The sequence below is a fragment of the Cupressus sempervirens genome, chromosome 6, assembly GCF_028749045.1.
Source record: "Cupressus sempervirens isolate cs-2001-9-10 chromosome 6, ASM2874904v1, whole genome shotgun sequence".
NCBI classification, from domain to species: Eukaryota; Viridiplantae; Streptophyta; class Pinopsida; order Cupressales; family Cupressaceae; genus Cupressus; species Cupressus sempervirens.
This window is the reverse complement of record NC_143123.1, coordinates 78,658,170-78,671,107: the sequence shown is the minus strand read 5'-3', so window position 1 is coordinate 78,671,107 and position 12,938 is coordinate 78,658,170. Positions and strand designations below refer to the sequence as shown.

The 12,938-nt window shown below is 34.5% G+C and overlaps 1 protein-coding gene and 1 pseudogene across 1 annotated transcript in view; one reads left to right on the top strand and one right to left on the bottom strand.

The window, feature by feature from the left end:
* LOC149551244 (uncharacterized) overlaps positions 1–12,938 on the bottom strand; it is an 83,384-nt gene that overhangs the window by 55,991 nt on the left and 14,455 nt on the right. The gene's annotated exons all lie outside the window — the stretch shown is intronic.
* On the top strand, positions 1,930–2,371 carry LOC149551245 (transcription factor MYB73-like; annotated as a pseudogene).

Here is a 12,938-nt window from a genome sequence, read left to right as displayed (position 1 = left end):
TATCATCTTATTCTTGGGTGAGGATTATATCTCTAACTATATAATGCTCCTTGTTTCGTTTTGGATTTGTGGATTCAAGTCAATGTATAAGGTGATTCAAGAAAAGGACATCACAAGTGGTATTAAAGCATCATTCATCCCATCCTAGGGACATCATAAAATGTTGTTGAGCAATTGATCCTTAATATTCACACACACACACACACACACGAGGGAAGCTAGCCATTAACACTGTGCTTCCTTGAGGGGTAGGAGAGGAAGTGTTAAGAAAGTTAGACAAGGCTTTGTGAGCTATTATTCCTTGATTTTGACACACATGCGCACATATATTCAAGGGAAGCTAATCATAACGTTGAGTTTCCCTGAGGGGTTGGTGAGGAATTGTGTTAAGAGAGTTAAACAACGATTGTTAAAAACCAAAGTTGTTGGTTATGGTATGAATTTTGGAAAATAAATATGAAGTTTTGGTATGGATTGGGTATGAGCATAAGGTTTGAGTACACTAGTATGGCGAAAAAGATCTTGAGTGCAATACATCTGTTATGGTTATATAATGTGTGCCTATACATATATATGTTTGTGTATCATATTACATACATACATACAGATATATATATGTATGTATGTATGTATGTATAAATATACAATTGAAAATATGTTTAATATATCATATAATTATAGTGGCATTTGAATCTTTGGTAGTATGATACTACGTCATTGATCAATGATAATAATAAAGATTATATTACTTGCCGTTTGATAGTTTATAATATTTTAATTTATGACATATATTATATATGTCCAAGACTCCAAAGACAAGATTCAAATGAAAATCATTACAATTAAAAAAATTGAAAATAATTCAATCAAAAATTTGTATTTGAGCTTTCAATCTTCATTTAGCATCTGGATTGAAGTCATTGCTTTGTTCAACACCATTTGAACTACAAGCTAATTGAGTGTCACTCCCACTAGATACATGATGTGTAGGAGTCTCATCATCTTCTACATTGACTTTGGCAATCTATAGAATAGCTGCATCCAAGTTGGCACAACTCAAGGGTTATTTCCCAATTCTTTGTAGTTCCTTCCTTATGTGATAGGAAGCACAAGTCAGAATGGATATAGGCCAAGTCTTCTGGTTTTTTCGCAGCCAACCAGTTGTGGTTCACTAAGTGGATATAGGAGTATGTACTCCAATTCTACTCGTTCAGAAAAAAAGATCTTATAACTTGTTGAAATTGTTAAGAAATAAAACTTTAAAAATTAAAAAATGCAAACGAAAGGTAAATAGTGAGAATGTTAAAATCAAAAAATGCTCGCTTGTGAAAAAATTTGATTGTGACAATTTGAAAAACAAATAATCTTGCCCATACAACATAGTCCTCCTCAAAGAACTTTACAAAGATTAATGATCTCCCCCACCTCTTAGTACTATCTTGATGCCCCTCACAACCTCCTCTCAGCCACACAGGAGTTGAACAAGTGTACCAGAACAGACATTTATAGATAACTCATCCACACTACTTGTCTTGACCCCCACATGGGCCTTCGCCCTAACATGGTGTCTTATGTTGGGCACTTTCTAGAGCTATGTGATGGACTCATCATTCACCCATCTTACTTATCTCACCACTAGTTACATTCTCTTTGGATTCCCCTTAGGGCCCGTTTGGTGACAAGCATAGGAATAGAAAATTAGAATAGGAAATAGGAATGGCAGTCAGAGTAGGGAATGGGAATGGAAAATGACAATCCCATTCCTGTTTGGTTCACCTAAAATCTATTTGAGAATTTGTTTGAAAATCCTTGCTTTAAAGCATCCTGGGACACAGCTGCGAAGGGCGACTAGTTGGGCAAGTCGGATGACAAATGCCGCAAGTGACCGGATTTGAATCAATAAGTCCAGTTTGCCCCTTCTCTTTGTTGTACAGAGAGGGATGGAGAGAAAAAACAGAGGGACTCTCTGTGGGTAAATCTGGTTTTTTGGTTGGGAACCCTAGTTTTTGTAGTTATAGCTGCTACAAAATGTTGTTTTGGGGTGTTAATGGCGTCGGCGAGAAACAGCGAAGAGATTGACAGAATCAAAGGCCCCTGGAGCCCCGAAGAAGATGCGGCATTGCAGCAATATGTGCAGAAATACAGGACTAGGAACTAGTCGCTTATAAGCAAGGCAATTCCTAGAAGATCAGGGAAATCCTGTAGGCTGTGGTGGTGCGATCAGCTGAGCCCTCAAGTGGAGCACCGACCTTTCACTCCTGAAGAAGATGCCGCCATTATCAGAGCTCATGCACTGCACGGCAACAAATCAAATCTCACGTGCTGCATAGCAACAAATCCTCTAGCCAAATCCTATTCTCCATTCCAATAACTGATATTTTTGGGAATGGACTTATGCTCATTTTGGGCTAAAATGGGAATACGTATTCCTATTCCCCATTCCCATTCCGCGCACCAAACAAAGAATTCAAAAATATATTCTAATTCTCAACGACCATTCCCATTATATTCCAGCAACCAAACGGGCCCTTAGTTCCTTTAGAGTGGACCCCTATTGACTCTGTATTTAGATAGATCATCAACTAGATAGAGTGAACAAGATTTGTCAATTATGTAGTATCAAGGAGGCCAAGACAAAGGAGCACTTTCTCTTCCAGCGTCCTATATACTATGAGATCAGAGGAAGGTTCTACTACTTATTCAAAGGGCTCCAATCTCTCTCCACTTTTCTCAAGTTCATAGATCAAAGATGTCTACCCTTGTAATGACCCTTTGTGAATCGTCTATATATACATACATATATATATATGAATAAATCTATTATAATTGTATTCTATTTAGCTTAATAACATGGTCAAATTAAGAATGTCCTATTTGTGAGTTTGGAAATTCATGCTATTTCGACTATTACTCTCACTTGAAAGGAATGTTGAGATACAGTCGGTCCGCTTTGAGACCAAACTCAATGTTCTCCCTCAAGATTTTCAGGGATCCAAGCCCTTAAGCCCATATTGGACATGTCCTCGAGGCATTTTTGGGGACGTTGATCCTTGCCCATCTCGGAATAACCTATTGGCTGGATTTGTACAAGCCTTTCCCATACTATATCCCTATTCATTTCTTCCAGTTTAGAATTAGAATGGTCTAAGCATGGTGTTATGCAATAAATTGATAGTACGAAAGGCACTTACCTCAGGGAGAAATCTAGTTTGTTCAACAAAATATCTACTGTGCTGATATATATGTATATTTATTATATCAGATGCATATTAATATTTATGTGGCTTTGTACAGTGTCTGCAAGTGATTGGTTGTTTCAGCCATATATGCCACTTGTGATGACCCCTTTTTAAACCCTTGAGCTATAATACAAAATTTAGGTATAAGTTAGGGAATCATCAAAATTTGGCAAACGTATGAACATCATTGTTATTAAAATGTTGGAGGAGATGAGCACCTAATTTAATTTACTTAGTTCATTATGAAGGTTTCTTCTTATAGTACACAGACAACTTTCTCTCTCATTGTTACGATCATCTTGAGATGGAAGATTTATGGTGCAAAGGGCCCGTGAAACAGGCTACAAGCAGTTCCCTGGAGGATATTCCTTATGTGCCCGAATTTACTCCGCCTCTCCCTCCACCAACTCCCTATCTTAAGATTTCATAATACAGACGAGTAGTAGATCTCTATGTACTATAATTGAAATGCATTCCTAATATTATTTTAATTCTTTAAGGATATATCTTAATATAATATACCAGTATTCCTTAATGCAATGCTTATTTATATGTCATATATTTATATCTGTATTTGTGTATATATATGTTTACCGTACTGGTAAAGAAATCAACGCATACCGACAATAATAGCATAATAATATTCGCAATAGTAGATTATTGATCATTTACAATGCTCCCAGACGGGCTATAAATACTACTGCCGAACCTTCCCAAAGGAGTCCATCCGCCACAATATTACATCCACTACAAACTATTTACCCGTCGGCTACAAAATAGAAAACACCGCCAGAACCATCCAGTGTTTACCGTACTGGTAAAGAAATCAACACATACAAACAATGGAATAGAATAGCAGAATAATATTGGCAATAGTAGATGATGATCATTTACAATGCTCCCAGACGGGCTATAAATACTACCACCGAACCTTCCTGAAGGAGTCCGTCGGCCACAATATTACATCCGCTACAAACTATTTACCCGTTGGCTACAAAATAGAAAACACCGCCGGAACCATCCAGTCGGCTAACAATATATACATACATATATATATATATATATATATATATATATTTATTTATTTATTTATTTATTTATATATATACATATATATACCTATATATGCATATATATATATATATATGTATATATATATATATATATATATATATATATATATATATATATATATATATATATATATTTTAAAGACTTGTAGCATATATTTTACTTCATGATGGAATTCCCAATATATTACAATGTTTATTCTTAGACTCGTGTGAATCTCTTATTTAATTCATGAATCACCTTTTATTTAATTATATTCTTTGAATAAATTTAACATAATTGGTACGTATGGAATTTCATTTATAATTCAATGTTTATATCTTAATGCAAGAATGTATTGCCAACCGCTTTCTATTAAATTTCATTGATCACTTTCCTATAACTATATTCTACAATATTGAGTAGAACAATTATACATACATTCATACATTTGAAATTGAATAGAACGATGGTATATATATTCATACGTTTGATATTGAATAGAACGATTGTACCTGTTAGTACTTTCGTACTCTAAGTGACGGATCCGACGTACTGTACACTCGGTCTGTGACTGACATTCAGTCATTGCGCAGGTGGTGGAACTTGGATGTACTCAAGCACAGTGGTATGATGACTGTACTCAAGTGCAGATTTATGCAATTCAAACAGCTTGCTTTGATTTTGTTTCTCGCACTTATTCTATGCTTTCCGTAATTATCTCCCTTTTCGAATTAGCCCTAACCTTAATATATATGGCTTAGGGTAGATATATTTGAAAAGCCGTGTCCCAATAGATGGGTTTGTCATAGTTTGAATGTTATGCTTTAATCGGATTTATTCTTAAGTATTGCTTTGATCATAGCTTATTAATAGTTTATATTATATTTATTTGAAAGGTATTAAACAGTGGTAAAGATATATTATAATATAATAAGAGTGTTATAATTATTATTATTTTGTTTATTGTTTTTGGATTAGCCAATTATTTATAATGTCCTTACGAATGACCATTAGTTCAATCTTAATATTATTAATAATAATTTTTTATGCTATTGATTGATATAATTCAACAGTAATGTTATTACAATGATGTATTGAAGATATTAACTCAAATAATTAACAAATACAACATATGTTTCATAAAGTAAAAATACATTAATCTTGGCTCATGACAGTCCCCCCTTCCTGAATTTGCTTGTCCCCAAGCAATGCTAAGTGAGAAATGATTTCTTCTCCCACCCATGTAGCATCTTCCCTGGGAAGATTTTTCCATTTCACTAAGTATTCTGGAATAGTCCTGTTCCTCAGTCTCCTGTCACGCCTTTCAAGAATAATCTCAGGCTCCAAGATGAGCTTTCCTTCATTGTCTAGTGGTGGCAGATCAACACAAGGACTTATATGTTTCCCGAGGGCTTTCTTAAGTCTGGATACATGAAAGATATTATGAATCCTGCTATTCTCAGGTAATTCTATCTCGTAGGCTACTTCTCCTATCCTTCTTAGGATCCGATATGGTCCATAGAAACGTGGTTTTAATTTTTCTGCTCCGCTGACCTTGAGTGAAGATTGTTTGTAGGGTTGTAGTCTTAAGAATACTAGATCTCTAACCTGGAACGACCTTTCCACTCGCTTTCAATCAGCATATATCTTCTGTTGGTTTTGAGCATGGTGGAGATTATCCTTGAGAGCTTTCATAATATCAATGCTTTGTTGGATGAAGTCCTTGGCTCCTAGTACCCTGCTCTCTTGAATGATCAGATCTCCAAATGTAGTGGCCTCATATCCATATAATGCTTTAAATGGACTCATCCCAATTGACATGTGATGGGTGTTATTATAGCAGTATTCTCCTAAGTATAACCATTTGATCCGTGCATTTTGCTGTCCTGTCACATAGTTTCTGAGATAACCTTCTATCCATTTGTTAACAATTTCGGTTTGTCCATCCATTTGGGGATGATAACTGGTGCTGGGAGTTAACTTAGTTCCTGCTAACCGGAAAAGTTCTTTCCAAAATAAACTGAGAAACTTGCTATCCCTGTCACTAATAATATTCTTTGGTAACCCGTGTAGCCTAAAAATTTCTTTGAAGAATAACTCTGCTATTTGTGGTGCCTTATAATGTATGGATATTGGAAAGAAATGTGCATATTTGGTCAACCTATCTACCACTACAAGGATGGAATCTCTTTCTTGCACCTTTGGTAATCCTGTAATGAAATTCATGGAAATGCTTTCCCACTTTTGGTTTGGGATGGATAATGGATGTAATAAACCGGCTGGGTAGTTCTGTTCAAACTTATTCTTTTGGCATGTCATACATTCTTGGACATATTTCATAATGTCCTTCTTTTGGCTCTCTTATCTTCTTGTAAGTCTTGTAGAATCCAGTGTGTCCAGATAGAGGGTTGTCATGATATTACTTCATAATTTTTACTTTTTAACTTTGGAATTTGCTACAAGCAGTATTCTTCCCTTGTATAGTATGAGTTCTTCAATGATTTTGAATTCATCATTGGGTATATTTCCCTCCATGATCTCATTAGTTCTTGGATCCTTAGCATATTCTACAACAATTTCATTTTTCCAATCGCCTGTGATACTAGTAAGGGTATTCAATTGGCCTTGTCGAGATAAAGCATTTGCTACCACATTATGGGTTCCTTTAATGTACTCAATATCAAAATTATATGCTTGGATTTTACTTACCCATTTCTGCTAGCGATCATTAAGGTCTTTCTGATTCATGAAGAACCTTAAGCTGTTATGGTCTGTCTTGATATTGAACCTTTCACATACTAGGTATTGTCTGAATTTTGCCAATGCGTGCATGATAGCCAGCATTTCCTTATCATAAATTGAGTAGTGCCTCTCTATCTTTGAAAGTTTCCGGCTCTCGAAAGCAATAGGGTGCTTGTTTTGCATTAGTACTACCCCAATTCCTTCACCAGAAGCATCACACTGTAATTCAAAAGGTAGTGTAAAATCTAGAACAGCTAAGACTGGGCAAGAGCTCATTTTTTCCTTTAACTCTTCAAGAGCTTCCTGTGCTGCCTCATTCCATCCAAAATTTCCCTTTTTTGTTAAGTCTATCAAAGGGGATGCTAACTTGGAAAAATTCTTCACAAACCGTCTGTAGTAGCTACATAAGCCCAAGAATCCCCTAAGTTGAGTTAGGGTTTTGGGTTTTGGCCATTCTCTTATTGCTTTAACTTTTTCTTCATCCACGCTTACACCTTTGGCACTGATTTTATGACCCAGATAGAGAATTTCTTCTAACCCAAATTCACATTTTGATGCCTTTGCAAATAAGGATTCAGATTCTAATATGCATAGGACCTCTTCAATGTGTTGGAGGTGCTCCAACCATGACTTGCTATAGATAAGAAGGTCGTCAAAGAAAATAAGGAGAAATTTTCTGAGTTGTTTCCGGAAAATATGATTCATGCATGATTGGAAGGTGGCCGGGGCATTAGTGAGGCCAAAGGGTAGAACTAGAAACTCAAGATGCCCATAATGACATCTAAATGTTGTCTTGGGAACATCCTCCTCCCTCATTCTGATTTGGTGGTATCTCGAACATAAATCAATCTTAAAAAAATACACTGCTCCATGAAGTTCGTCTATGAGTTCATCAACCCTTGGAATGGGATAGCGATTTTTTATAGTTTTCTTATTTAGTGCTCGATAATCTATACACATTCTCATTGTCCCATCCTTCTTTTTCACAAGTACCACCGGTGATGCAAAAGGATTGGAACTAGGTTGAAAATGTCCCATTGCTAGGAGTTCTTGAATGGCTTTTTCAATTTCATCTTTATATTTTTGAGGATGTCGGTAAGGGGTGGTGATCACTAGTTTAGCATCCTTTTCCAATTCTATAATGTGTTCAAATCCTCTTTTGGGTGGTAATCCTGGTGGAATTTCTTCAAACACCCTTCGATGTTTCCTAATGATGGGTTCAATATCTATATGGATGGCTGATTCTTGTGGAGTAGATTTGTTTAGTACTAAACATTGTGCAACCCACTCTCCTTGACCATGCCGTAATATTCTTTCTATTCTTTTGCATGAAACTAGTTTTGCAGAACCATCAGGTATTCCTTCCAATGTTATTTCTTCCCCTTTGTGCTCAAAATGGATTTTCAAATTTGGAAGGTCAAACTTAAAACATCCCAAAGAAAATATCCATGGAGCCCCCAAAATTATATCTGAGTCTAGTGGAACCACATGCAGGTCCTCTCTGATGGTGTGTTTTCTTCCTAATGTGATTTCTTGTTGAGGAATCACCTTTGTACATCGTACCAATGATCCTATGGCCTGAACAGCAGTAAATCCCTTGAACTTTTCAGTTTTTAATTTCATTTTGTTAATGAGTTTTTCATCAATGTAATTATGGGATGCTTCACTATCCACTAGTGCAATGACTTTCTGTCCATTAAGAGTGCTCCTAATTCTTAAGACTTGATGTTTAGAGGGTTGAGTAATAGTGGATATCACTCCATATTCTTCTCCTTCTTTCTCTTCTTCATTGCTTTTGTCACATTTTGCCTTTTTGTTGACATTTTCTTCCTCAAGATCTTCTTCCATTCTTTGGATGCGGCCTCTCTTTCCACATTTATGTCCTGGCACCCAGTCTTTACCGCAATTGCGACAAGGGTTTCTTTTTTGGTTGCAATTATGGCCTGGCTCCCATGGCTCTTGGCATTTGAAGCATAAATTCTTTTTCTTTAGCTCCTCTCAATCCTTTGTAGGAATGAACTTTTGGTATGATTTATCTTTTTTGTGAGATTTTGAGTTGGGCTTATTCCATGATTTGTTATTCGTGATTGAGACTTCTAGTCTTAGAGCTATTTCAAAAGCATCGTCTAAGGATGAAGGCTTTAGGGCACTTACTAGACCTTTTAATGTGTCTTTTAATCCTTCTATGAACAAGTAGGTGGAGTGGTCATCATCTACTCTTGTGACTTGGACTGAAATTCTTTGGAATCCTTTAATATGATCCTCTACTGTTCCTTGCTGCCTTATTTGAGTCAATTTCTTAAAGTTTTCTTGGGGATGCCTTCTATCAAATCTCTTGATGAATTTTTGAGAGAATTCTTCATAAGAAGTAATATTTTGGTGTCCCTGAGTAACAAGGCCATGATGCCACCAATCATGTGTCGTGCCTTCTAAGTGAAGGATTGTGAATTGAAGTGTGTCTTCTTTTGTCATTGGACTAAGGGTAAGATAAGTGTTCAATTTTTGTAGCCAAGCACGTGCAGTAGACTTTTCTAATCCATCAAAATTTGGAAGTGTTACTTTATTCACTTTGCTTCTAAAGTCTTGATTTTGCTGTCTTCTTTCTCTCCTATGGGTTTCTTGCCTGTTGGCTTCACAGAATTCTCTAAATGTTACTAACTCTCTGATTTCTGGTTCAAGGCTAGCATAAGCTCTTGCATTCTCAATAGCATTATTGGTTGTCTGTCCCTCTTCTTCCATCGAGGGGCCCTCCCTAGGTAAGAAAGGGGGTTTGGGTACCTAAGATGATGAAGCTCCATTATTTTCTGAGTGGTTTGAACTTATGTCTCTTCCACCAGAATTATTGTTTTTAAGATCGTTTATGGAATTTCCCATGTTTTGCCGTGCTTGGAGAAGTGCTTGGTTTGATCTCTCTATTTGCTCTGCTAAAGTTTGGTTTGTCTGCTCCATAACATTCCTAAGTTCATTAGACAATTGTTCGTTCATTTTTGCTCCTTTTCTCATTTACTATATTTTCAGGATGGCAGGATCATGCTTTGATACCACTTGTGATGACCCCTTTTTAAACCCTTGACCTATAATACAAAATTTAGGTATAAGTTAGGGAATCATCAAAATTTGGCAAACCTATGACCATCATTGTTATTAAAATGTTGGAGGAGATGAGCACCTAATTTAATTTACTTAGTTCATTATGAAGGTTTCTTCTTATAGTACACAGACAACTTTCTCTCTCCTTGTTACGATCATCTTGAGATGGAAGATTTATGGTGCAAAGGACGCGTGAAACAGGCTACAAGCGCTTCCCTGGAGGATATCCGTCATGTGCCTCTCCCTCCACCAACTTCCTATCTTAAGATTTCATAATACAGATGAGCAGTAGATCTCTATGTACTATAATTGAAATGCATTCCTAATATTATTTTAATTCTTTAAGGATACATCTTAATATAATATACCAGTATTCCTTAATGCAATGCTTATTTATATGTCATATATTTATATCTGTATTTGTGTATATATATTTATATATATATACATATGTATATATATATATATATGTATATATATATATATATATACATATATATATATATATATATACATATATATATATATATACATATGTATATATATATTTTAAAGACTTGTAGCATATATTTTACTTCATGATGGAATTCCCAATATATTACAATGTTTATTCTTAGACTCATGTGAATCTCTTATTTAATTCATGAATCACCTTTTATTTAATTATATTCTTTGAATAAATTTAACATAATTGGTACATATGGAATTTCATTTATAATTCAATGTTTATATCTTAATGCAAGAATGTACTGCGAACCGCTTTCTATTAAATTTCATTGATCACTTTCCTTTTAACTATAACTATATTCTGCAATATTGAGTAGAACAATTATACATATATTCATACATTTGAAATTGAATAGCACGATGGTATATATATTCATACATTTGATATTGAATAGAACGATTGTACCTGTTAGTACTTTCATACTCTAAGTGACGGATCCGACATACTGTACACTCGGTCCGTGACTGACATTCAGTCCTTGCGCAGGTGGTGGAACTTGGCTGTACTTAGGCGCAGTGGTATGATGACTGTACTCGGGTGCAGACTTATGCAATTCAAACAGCTCGCTTTGATTTTGTTTCTCGCACTTATTCTATGCTTTCCGTAATTATCTCCCTTTTCAAATTAACCCTAACCTTAATATATATGGCTTAGGGTAGATATATTTGAAAAGCCGTGTCCCAATAGATGGGTTTGTCATAGTTTGAATGTTATGCTTTAATCGGATTTATTCTTAAGTATTGCTTTGATCATAGCTTATTAATAGTTTATATTATATTTATTTGAAAAGTATTAAATAGTGGTCAAGATATATTATAATATAATAAGAGTGTTATAATTATTATTATTTTGTTTATTGTTTTTGGATTAGCCAATTATTTGTAATGTACTTATGAATGACCATTAGTTCAATCTTAATATTATTATTAATAATTTTTTATGCTATTGATTGATATAATTCAACAGTAATGTTATTACAATGATGTATTGAAGATATTAACTCAAATAATTAACAAATACAACATATGTTTGATAAAGTAAAAATACATTAATCTTGGCTCATGACACCACTACCTTACCAATCTCCTCCTTTCTCTGCTACTGATCTCATGCAGTAGAATCGTTATAACTCCTCTCAATTCCTTGTAGTAAATATAGTGGATATTATCTTCGATGCCTTTCCTTGTCAACGTTGTGTTTTGTATATCTATTATCCCCTAGCGACACGATGGTAGGAGCCACATCATTACGCGAAACACCGTTCAATCCTATTTGGTAGCGTTTGGCAGGATGCAATTGTTTTAGATTTTAGTCAATATGCTAATGTGGATATTGGCTATTACCTCTCTTGCCACGTCAAAAAAGGTTGAATGCCTTGACTCATCTGGAGCATTTAATTTATAGGAGGTAGACGTATTTAGGATCATTTGTTTAATAGTAACATAATTCATTTAATAATATTCATTGTATTAGTTTATCTATTAAATAATGGAATCCATTTACTAGCTTATTTATATATATTAAAAATGATAATTCATATATGGTTTATATATTTAAATATTAATATACAATACATTGAAATAATGAGATTCATTTGTTTATTTATTAATTATTAATAAATGAGATTCATTTATTTTATTCACCAAATAATAAAGATCTTATTTACAAGCAGAAGATATCACGGTCCACCCTTCCTAATTTTGCTTGTCCACAAGCAACTAAGGTTTTCGCTTGATTTGTTTGATCTTAATGAATCTTTAGTTTTTATTACACCGATTTGTTCCATCTCAAAGTTTGAACACAGTTGAAGATAAATTGATTGTGTTCATTGAATGCTACGAGTGATTCAACTCGAAGCGTTAAATGCAAGTAGGATTAATTCCCATTAAATATTTCATGATCAATTGATATATGGTGATAAATTGTAGGCCAGTGGATAGATTTCATTAAGTTTAGATTGGAGCAGTTTGTGATTTTCAATGAGTCACCCAATAGATAATTGAAAGACAAGTGTATGATTGATCCTTATGGGAACATTTGTTTGAATGTATTATTATCGATTTGATGCACTATTTTGATGAATGACTTGAATGAAAGAACAATGATCGTCTCAAATATAAATGCTCTTCCAAATCTTTAAATATTATTAAACTCATTTATATATATTTTTCCTTTGAAAAGACACATTGATCAATTCACTTTTTCCCTACAGGATGGCAAAATCGTAGCTCTAATACCAATTGTAATTGCATTCTATATATATATACTATAATTACATTCTAGTTAGCTTAATAACATAATCAAAT